General features: G+C 33.5%; 1 pseudogene; it reads right to left on the bottom strand.

Annotated features, from left to right (window-relative positions):
• Nucleotides 1–4799: 4799 nt before the first annotated feature.
• Nucleotides 4800–11350, bottom strand: part of LOC149531058 (uncharacterized) — a 129064-nt pseudogene continuing 122513 nt past the window's right edge.

The following is an 11350-nucleotide window of genomic DNA, read 5'->3' as shown; positions in this document are numbered from 1 at the left end:
TTTTTCTAGGTAATATAATTGGAGCATGAAGTTGGATGAGATCTCTTTAGTTGTATAAATGGGATGCTCACTATTATACAGAACTTACTATACGAGCAAGATCCTTGTGCAAGGATAGATTGTCCCTGAGTAGTATATAGTCTCACAAAGTTCATTAAGGAAATTAAACAAAGGAGAAATGTGATATGTATGTGAAAATAAAAAATGAGCACATTCTTCTTCCACTTCTAATGTGTGTAATGACTACTTGTGAGGAACAAGGGATAATTGGTTGGCAGAAATCTAATCCTTGTATTGCATGAGACACCTAATAATATCACCCCAATCTTGTGATCAAATTATCTTGTCATTTCACAAAACAGTTAAAAGAGGGCTTCCTAATTGAATTTTAATGAGATGAAAATGATGGTCATAGATGGAATGCAATGCTAAGAGGGCTACTTCAAGCTTGTCCAGTCACCATCCCTCAAAGCTTGGGATTTTTTTTCAAGGAATCTTATACAAACACATGAAGCTTTCATAAGTGATTGACATCTGCCACTTAAAAAAGAAAGTTAAACTAAAAATGCTCTGTTAAGCTTATAATATGTTTAGCATAGAAGCCACTTTCAATCTTACATTTGTATAGGAAGTAGCATTTATGGGGCTTGAGTATTGGTTATCATCCTAACATTTATTCCTAAAAATAAAATAGAACTAATCTATAAAGTATAAACTAACTTGAATTAGATAGAGGAGACTAAGGAGACCCCATTATACTTGTATTACTAGTTAGAAACGTTTATAGCTATGGTATCAACTAGAAAACTATATTATCAAAACAAGGTAGAAATGGGTAGGAAAGTAGCAAATACATAGTAGGAAGGAAGAAAATTCAACAAAAAACAATATGATGACTAACTACTTTAAAGAATAAAGACTTTAATTTATTTGCATACTAGATATGATAAGTGCTCATTGATCAGCACCCAACATTATCTAATTTCATTTTGGACTCGACCTAAACATCATAAATTTTGAAAGTGTAAACAAGTATAAAGGAAATTCTAACCACTAGTGGTGAGTAGAGCACGTAAAATTTTTCTAGTATGAAAAATCATGCATTTCAAACAACAATAATACTCATGCTCAATTCAATTCTCAAGCTTACCACATAGTTCAAAAATATTGAAAGATGTCATTGGAGAAAGGAAACATTGTTCATTTACTTGTAAGGATAGTTGTCCTTCAAAACACATAGAAAGTGCACTTTTCAAGGTTAACCAATTACTATGGAGGAAAGCCAAATCATTATCAACATGGGCCAGTTAAATCAAAGCATATGAATTGAAAGATTAGATATTAAACAAAATGCACCATAACCGAGATGAGAGAAACCTTAGTAAACAAACTTAATTTTTTGCAACAATTCTAGCAATGCATCTTTTTCCTCGTAAGAAGGGATGCTTTTTTAGAATTTTAGCATCTTCTAACCTTTAGGCATTTCTTGTATAATGAAATTATTTAATTCATCTTTCCACAATATAACCTTGTCATCTGTTGCTTTCATATTATTCCATGTTCTAGATTATGCTACAATAATATCTGAAAATACTGTATATCAAAATTGATAGGTACAATCATCTTCTATTTAAAACTTAGCATAAAACCCAAAAATATTGTATGTCAAACTTAATAGATGGTATCATATTCTATTTAAAATCCACAATCATTTTTACATTTAAAAAACAAAACTATTAGTTCTGTGCTGATAGACTGGACCCCAAAAAAAGAGCTTATAAATTATAAGCCTACTTTTCCATAAAATAATGTGTGTAGTGATAGATCAAAACATAATTTAGGAAAAAGAGCTAATGAACAATCTATCACAAAATTTAGTCACATGCTCTTTTGTCACTTCATTACAGAAGTCATTTAAAAGGATTGCATTATTTGCAATGCTAAACCAAAGCACAACTTAGGCAATAGAACCAATGAACAAGGTATTAGAAGAGTTATCTTCTATTATTTTCTCTATTCATTTTCGAGATCATAGAAAGGATCATATTGCCTTCATGGTCAAAGGCGTACGAATAAGAAAAAGAAGAAATTAAGCAAGAAATCAGTAACTAGTTAAGAAGTATAATTTTCATAATTTGTTTTGGAATGCAAAAAAGAAGCACTTCTACAACCTTTTGAATGTTAAAAAACTTACAAGTAGTCACTTTAACATCTAATTGTCAAATTATATATATTTTATTTTCAAGTAAAATACACTAAAATCTACTAGGCTCACTACTTATTCCAAATTTCAACACTCATGTGCTTAAGAATGCTTTCGAGGACAATCTTCCTAGACATTTTCCATGCATCTTGCTCCAAAAGCCCATCTTCTTATAAATCAAGTTGTCCTTTTTCCCATATTTATGAGCATACGAAATAGGTGTCGACTATTTTTTTTACTAACAATATGTTGTCAAAGAAGATTCTCAACTCATTTTTCCAGTCCAAGAGGAATTACAACCTGAAAATAAAAAGTGAAGATTTCTAACAACATTGACATAAAAAAGAAGTGGTTTTAAAAAAAGAATCCTTCAATTAATTGAACTTCATAAAGTGTATATCAAAGTTGAGAAACTAAAACTTCCCGTTGTGGATGCATCTCATCTAAATCTAGTTTGTAGTTGGGCAATTGGACCTTGCTCTCAACAACTACTTTTGTATATTGTTGGCTGAAATATAGATTTCAATCTAAATGTGTCTCATTCATCTCAATGTCTAAATCATTTAACATTAAAATGTGCACATAAGCATAGAACAAAAAGTGAAGACCAAAATGCTACAAGTGCAAAATGAAAAAAATTATAGAATTTTATATGCTACCACCATGCCTCTAGCTCATCTACACCTAAGGGAAAAATAGAATTGGATTTTAAATCTAAGTCATTACCAACATAAGGAACTACCTTGTCCAATCATACCACAACCAATGCCCTTTGTGCCTCCTCAAGGTCAAGATCCTACCATGCAATCAAAGTCTATCAATTTTGAAGCAGTAAAGCACCATGCCCCTCCACTAACTTCTCCATGCATCGGAAGGTATGCATATTACACTTGAATAAATAAATGAAGTTGAATGTGAACTAGTTCATATCTACAATCAAGGAATTGGAAGCCTATAAATGGAGGCAAATGTCAAGCATCTCCAACTCTAGAGCATCCTTCCCATGCCAAACTCACTATGCAATGAGTCTGATTTGAACTAATTCAGCCCTATCTTCCTATAGTTTATTAAATGTTGGAACCTAAAGATTACCAAACACAAGCCACACCATTCAAAGAAAAGTTGACTCATTATCATTATAAATCTTTCAAATTTCCTTCATGAAACTTTTTCACAAATTTTCATCATCAATAAGGGCCACTCTTCGTAGCCTTTGCATACTAATTTGAAATTAGAGCACAAATTATTGTATGAAGCAAGATATTCATAGTGTTCTAGCTCCATGCATCAATGGGCTCAGTATGCTTCTTATATAATCCCACATCAAGATTCCTACATTAAAAAGCTTGGTTCATTTACTCAAACATGTCATCAAATAAGTCTCATACATCAGCATATCTAACAACTCACACAACAGAGCATGAAAGAGAAAATATATTTGCTTACAAAAAAATTAATTTAAAGGAGACTCAAATGACAAAGACTGAAGTACTACTAAAAATGAAGAAAAACTATAAGTTATATATACTCACAAATCATCATAAAGGATCTTTTGCTTCACATATCCCTTCAACTATGTGATAATACCATACACATGCAACCATTATGGAAATATTTGAAATCTCATTAACTACAATAAATAGTCATTGTAGCATTTTCTCATGTAGGTGGTTTCCAAATGAAATCAATGCTAATGATTCCCTAGGACATTAAATATTAGTAGAGGATTGTAGAGCCCTAGCTTCTTTGTTGTGGGCTTGGTAATGCAATAGGGAATACAAGACTTGGTATGGTGTTCAATGTTTTGAGCATGGAAGACCCCAAAAAAAATTTGCAATATTGCTGCTAGTGACTTGTAAAATGAAGTGAATCTATTGTTGAAGCATTTTCTTTGAATTAAATTCTCACTCCCATATATATGAGTTTGCAATTGTTGATGTGTAGTAAGATGTCCAAGGAGGTGGTTGAGTGGCATCCAAGATACTTAACGGTAGATTGTAATCCCTTGTGCAGGGTTATAGATGCAAGATTGTGTGGTTGACCTACTTCATTTGATTGTTTGTCTATGAGGAAAAAAGATAATTTTTTATGTAGTAGTGCAGCATTAAGTCATCTAATCTACATAAATTATCATTATTACCTATTGAAATCTACCATAGTAAGGTGAGTAATAATAGAAATAGAAGTTAGTGCTACCATTTAGCTTAAATTAATACCAAATAGGTCAAAATGAGTCATCATCTCATAGAATGTCAAAGAAAATTCAAGACTTTACTTTTCTCTCAGCTTGATCTCTTTGAACTTGCATATCATGTTCATTGTTTTTAGCTAATGCCTTGGCTTAAAAGTGTAGAAAATGAGTATTAGATAAATAGCCAAACTAAATAAACAATTGGTAAACAAATTATTTTCTTGAGCAAATGTACATGCAAAAACATCATCTTTCATAAACATAGAGACCCTAGGTAGAATATATCTAAATAAATCATAAATGACCATAGTTTTATGTTACTTTATGTGATAGGTATCAAAAATATATTATAATTAAAGTTCAAGATCCCTAACAACAATTCTCCTCATACTAATAGGCAGAATGTCATACAATCTGTTCATGGGTGCGTTGATGTTGTTCCAACCTAGCTCACCTCCTCTACTCAATTTCTCCTTGAACCTCATGAAACTCATCAGCTGATGGACTGCCTTGAGAAGAAAACATTTATCTTGATAAGAAATCCAATATGGTAAGAGATAAAACCTACTTTGGGTAAAGCTACAATATTGCAAACTATAAGTTCTTGGCATGGACAAACAAAATAAAGTAGGCATTCTAATCTTTTGTCCTTACCAAAAAGAGATGTCCAATAATCAATCATGTTTGCCATAGAAGATGTTTTCCTAAGACTAGATGGAACCCTTCAAGATGTTTCATGGGGTGCTTCACTAGAAAATCTCTTGTTTTGAGTTTGCACATTAAAAAAGGCATCCTGCGAAGAACCAAAACTCAGTCAAAGACTCAATGATGTGTGTTTTATTTTGCTAGCTACATAAAGAGATAGCAATCACTATAAACTACAAAACAATTACATAATCAGATAAATTATTTTAAGACATCTCATTGGCATGGTTGGTCTTTGTCTAGGGGAACTACTTGGTCGAGCACCCATACTAAAGAAAGATTCAAAATCATTGTCATTTCTCATTTGCCTCTCTTTTGCTATAGCAGCCCTCTTAGTCGATGCTCTTTCTACAGCATGCCCTTGAACTTTAGCAGTAGCCCTCTCCATAGTAGCATGTTTAGCTCTAAGTCTCACCTCTATTGTAGCTCTCTCCATAATAGCCCTCACTGCTCTTTCCTTTGCCTCAGTTGTTACTCTTTTCATTGCCTCTGAAGCTATTCATTCTCTTGCCTCTGTAGTTGCCCTTTCCCTTGCCTCAGCCCCTACCTTTTCCCTTGCCTTTGTAGCTATTTTCTCCACATATACTCTCTATGCTCTTTCCTGTGCTTTAGTAGCTAACCTTTCATTAGCCTCTCTATTTTCCCTCTCAACTACAACTCTTTGTGCCTTTTCATGTTCGTCAATAGTTACTCTCTCACGAACCTCCTTTGTTTTCCTCTTCATAGCTATTTTCTCTCTCTCTCTCTCTCTCTATTCTGAGCCTTTCTCTTTCTCATTCCTCTTTTTCTCTATCCTCTCTCTTAATGAGCCTTCTGAGCTAGCCTTGCCACCCTTGCCCTTTCTTCATGCTCACCAACCTATTCCATTGTTCTTTCTTCTCTCTCTTGCTTTTAAATTTGCCTAGCCTTGACGATATCTTCTTCCTTTTCCTTCTCTCTCACTTTCTTATAAACTTTTAGTTTTTCTTCAGCCTTTTCCATAAAATCCTTTATTGCAATTATTTCTGAATTGCTTCCAATGCCTTCTTCATATGATGATTTTTCCCCTCTCTAATGAGCACAACCTTGAGACCTACCCATTGCAAACTCTTCAAGTTCATCAATTAAAGAAATGACAGATGATTTTTTAGAACCAAATGCTTCTCTATATGATTTTGAGGGCCCTTGCTTGATCAATAGAGGAGGAGGTAACCTTGATGGTGGTGAGGCTGATGTAGGTTTCATAAAATGTTGAATGTCATCTATAGTAATTCATCTATCATAGACAATCTCTAAGTTGTCATTAGGCTTTTTGAGGAAAGAAGTCTCCTTTGAATTTAGGTTACTAGAAAATGTAGAGTCTTCATGCAAAGAATGGTTATTGGCATTTGAAGAAGATTCTATGGAAGCATCGACAATGCTACTTGGTATATCAAAATTTGCTAAAGGGTCACTTGAACATATCTTGGCATGATTTTTCTCTAGGTTATCTGTTGAGACTTTCTTTGGAGATTTTCTTTACATAGCCTCTCTGCTATCCTTAGTTTGAGGACTCAAGAATTGATTTTTCTTAAATAGGTTTTGGTCTTTACCAAAATTATCAATGGGAGATGAGGCCAAGGGAACTGCTTGAGAAAAGTCATCAAAGATATCATCAATTCCAATAGCTCCATTGGTAGAACTTTTTCTATCATTCATACTAGCAGACTTAGTTGGTAGGCCAAATTCTTCAAGAGGGTCATGAAATGTAGTTGATGATGCATTTGAGGAAAAATAATTTGCTTCTAAAATTGCAACAAAAGGATCAGTTGCAGGCTTCTAGGAAGAATCATTAGGTTGTTGGAGCTTAGTCTTGGATGTGGCCCTGTAACAAAATGCAAGATTATTTGCCTAAAATGACTTCTTCCATCAAAACATACTATGTGTCTCCTATATAGACATAAAACCAGCAGGTGCTAAATCCATGAATAGACATTTAAATAATATATATAAATGAATAAAGGGAAATATGTGTGAAAGGAATTGAGGTGTTTGATTAGAGAGCCATGTTGGAAAATTTTGAATATAAAAATGTATTTGTAAAATTCACGTAAGATTTGTGGACAATCAAAAACACAAATCCACTAAAGCTTTTAGTAAAGATTTATGGGAGTTTGAGATTGGTGCTTGTAGTCACCATGAAGAAGAAAGATCATTGCTCTAATCAAGAGAATAGTGATCACTATAGTATGATTGTATTGTAGTAGGAGATTGTTGAAAGCTTAGCATTTGTGACATGATTATTCATAATAAAGGTAATACCATGGATGTAGTGTAGCTGGAAGATTCTTGGATTCAATTCAAAAGAAAGTTGAGTTTGGAGTCACAATTCATGGGTTTAGGAAAGGTTGATCTGTACCAAAATGCAACCAAAATTAGATATCATTGTTAAAGATGTTGATGAAATATGTGGAGAGGCAAAATGGAAAAGAGGTCTCATGCCATTCAAAGCTCAAAAAAATTGAAGCATTTGATGAAGATGAATTTGATATTGTTGAAGAATACCAATGTAAATATTAAAAGAATGACTTTGCTATAAAAATCAGGTTATTTAGTCATAAATAGCAACAAAGATCAAAGATGTCGTCTTTTAAACACCCACAAGTGTATAAAGATAAATCACAAGTTCTAGAAATTCATTGTATTTGTTTGAAGAGTCTACTCTCATGAAGTTGTATATAAATTGAATTAGAATGTCCATTTTTTTCTTGGAAAGTTCTTAATAGTATGAAGGCTATAGAAAATATTTGGAGTCTGAATGAGTATGTATCTAGATTAAGGGTCATGGAAGGTCTATGTAGGAGAGTACATTTCAAGTCTTAGATCAAAAGATGAGAAGAATAGTTGTTTGGAATTGTGAAAAATAAGTGAAATCATCAATTGATAAGGAAGGAATATGGTTGAATACCAAAACATTATTTATGTAAGCATGTTTGAAGCTAACATAACCCATTGGAATACCAAAATATTTGTAGTGTGATTCTATGGAAGGTCTTGATAAAATAAGAGAATCACACATGAACCAACAATGTACTAGTAACCAAAAGGTGAGAGCTCATGTAAATTTTTCCAATTAGATTTATTCAAATATGGTCGAATGATAAGTTATGGTCTTTAATTAGAAGAAGCCACCATTGACAAGAAAAAATGTATGATAGAGAAACTTGACTAAGAAACTTGAACATTGAAAAATAAAAATAAAATCGACAAATATTGATTGAATCAAATCTTAAATCCCTATTAAGCTCAAACAAATAATCAGAGCTACCAATAAGAGGAAGATAAAGTATTAGCATATTCAACTTGTCTGAAGAATATCAATTGCATAAACTCTATGTTGGACTTTGCAAGAACATGCAGATTCTTCCTAAATCCAAACAATACACGCTTCTACCCATCGGACTGAAATAGCTGCCCTAAAATTTATGTTTTTCAATACAGATAATGTTGCAACTCCAATGCTAGAAAAATGACAAATTCAATAGAAATTATAAAAGACAAATCAAGGAAGAAAAATAGAGGAAATATACCAAGCAAATATGTGAAATGCACAATGCTCACCGTAGGATCAAAATTGGGCTAATTAGCGCCCCATTATTTGAGTATTGAATTTAACAAAATCTGAATTGTGCTCTATAAATTTGCGCTCATAGTGATCAATCACTGCCCCAATATTACCCACAAAGCCCCAATATCACCTGTGAAGTATCAATATCACCTGCAAATTTTCATGCCTACATGAGAATGAAATAACATAAAAGTATCATGATACCACTATAAGCCTACACGAATATATCAAGATTAAATTTTAACATACTTTTTGACCAATATACTTTTCACATATTAAGGTTATGACCCGAGTTGGTCAAAATTTTGACCAACATAGGAAAAACTTAGGGCATTTTTTATCAATGCAGGGATGGAAACCAAAAAATAAAAGAAACCATACCTTTGGTCAAAAAATTTGGTAGAAAAACAAGTGCAAATGTACTAGTGTGTTGGGTATTTTTGGCATACATTATGGAAGAAATTGAAGACAAACTTGAAGTTTAGTTCATCACACCATCTATGGATTGATGGACAGAAAAAATTTGTGAATCACATGAATTTGAGAAACTTATTGAGATGTTTGGTTGGAGATAAACCAAAAGGATGGGATCTAACTTTACCATAGGTAGAATTTGCATATAATAATTCTATCAACAAGAGTACTAGAAAATTACAATTCTAGATTGTATATGGGGGTAGTCTCAAAAATTCTTCTGAATTGAGGAAATTGGATAAATGAGAGATAAGTAGCGCTAAAGAAAAATAATTTTGTGAAAATATGAGGAACATCCATGAGAAGGTGAGGAAACACATTATAAAGGTGACTACATAGTACAAGGCTAAGGTAGATGTGAAAATAAGGTATAAGAAATTTTACATTGGAGATGAAGTCATGGTTCATTTGAGAAAGGAGCATTTTCTAGTGGGCACATATAATAAGCTAAAAATGAAGAAGTTTGGCCCATGCAAGATAGTGGAAAGGGATGATTATGGAAATGCATGTTGAAATGAATATTTCACTAGTATTTAACATTTAATATTTGAAAGAGGTGATGGAGATGAAATTGTAGAAGCATAGTGGGGTATTCCAATAGCTAGTTCAACTACAAAAGAGATTGGGGAGATACTAGACAATCATGTTGGAAAAATAACATGAAATAGAACTTATGATGAATACCTAGTCAAATGAAAAGGGAGGCCAATAGAAGATTCATCCTAGCTAGCAAGGGAGGAGGTTAACCATCTTGGTTTTCCTTTGAACATGTGAGGCATGATGAGGTCACTTCACAACTTACCCTGGGTGTGTGATGCAAGAGCATCCTGAGTGTAAGATAAATCTTGCATCAACCAAAACTATTTCATTTTAGTTATTTGGATAGTGGTGTTCCTATTGTAGACTTGTTGTCTATGGAGACTTTCTCTTTATCTACTTTAGTGATACAAGCTTAGAATATCCTAATTTTAGAGGTGGAGATTCATCTTAGTCATATCAACTTGCTAGTTGAGGCTCAATTCCATATCATAAGTACTAGTGAAGTTATTGTGGATTTTTGGCATAAATTTTTAGTACAAAAACTTTGGGCTTAGTTTTGAAGGCCTAAATGTGCCTAGATTGTTGAAAAAAATTATTCAATTGTATATTATCATTGATGTTATACAAATGTCACACTCTAACCTATTGTGATTTCACAACACATGCCCCATTTCTACTAGAAATGCAGACCCCCTAGTTATTTATTTTTGCTTTCCTAGGCCCCTAGTCCAGGGTCTGAGTCTAGCCTAGTCCTCTACTTGAAAACCCATGTGCCAAAAATTGAAATTTTAAAGGTAAGAATGTGAATTTTTGTAGTAGAGGAGTGCACTAGCACACCTAAATAACCCTCAAGGTGTGTTAGTGCACTAGATGCACTAAGTGTGGGAATGCTTCCCTTTGGAAGTGTGCACATGCATAGGCTAGCACCTCCAAAAGGTGTGCTCCATCTTGAGCATATAAAAGCCTGGGATCCCCCATTCTCCATATTCTTCTCCTTTAATCAATTGTAAGTGCATCTCTGCACCTATAGACATGCACCTAATCTCTAGCTTCCTTCACACACAGACACACACACACACACACACACACACACACACACACACACACACACACAAACAAAACATTAAAATTGAAGGTGTGCACCATGCACACCTATCCAAGATGCACAAGGTGCGCACCTTTACTCACAACAAAATTTTAAAAATAAATTAACTAAAACATTCCCTTAATTAAAAGGTGCACATAAGTGCACCTATCCAAGGTGTACATATACACACCTCTCAATCATAGAACCCTAAGGCAATACAATAATGGTGTGTAGGTGCACACCTTTCCAAAGTGTGCAACTACACACCATTTAAGTTTAAAGCTAAGCCTTGACAATGTTAGGGTGTGCAAGTATGCACCCTTAGTTGATTAAGTTTTCTTTGATGAAAAAGTGCACCTAGCACACCCTCAAGGTGTGCAAGGTGGTCTAAAGTGTTGCATAACAAAGTCCAGTTGAGGTTTTCAAGTGTTTTAATGGGTTTTAGGGTTATGGGTCAGATTTTTTAGTCATTAGGGTTTGTTATGGATTGTATTTTCCACCTTCTAGGACTAATGTATTTTAGTTTTGTGTGGATAAAATAGCTTCCTCCTCATCCTCACTCGT

This window comes from Cupressus sempervirens, chromosome 11, assembly GCF_028749045.1.
Source record: "Cupressus sempervirens isolate cs-2001-9-10 chromosome 11, ASM2874904v1, whole genome shotgun sequence".
Taxonomy (NCBI): Eukaryota; Viridiplantae; Streptophyta; class Pinopsida; order Cupressales; family Cupressaceae; genus Cupressus; species Cupressus sempervirens.
Note: the sequence above shows the minus strand (reverse complement) of the source record. Positions and strands in the feature narration are given on the sequence as shown.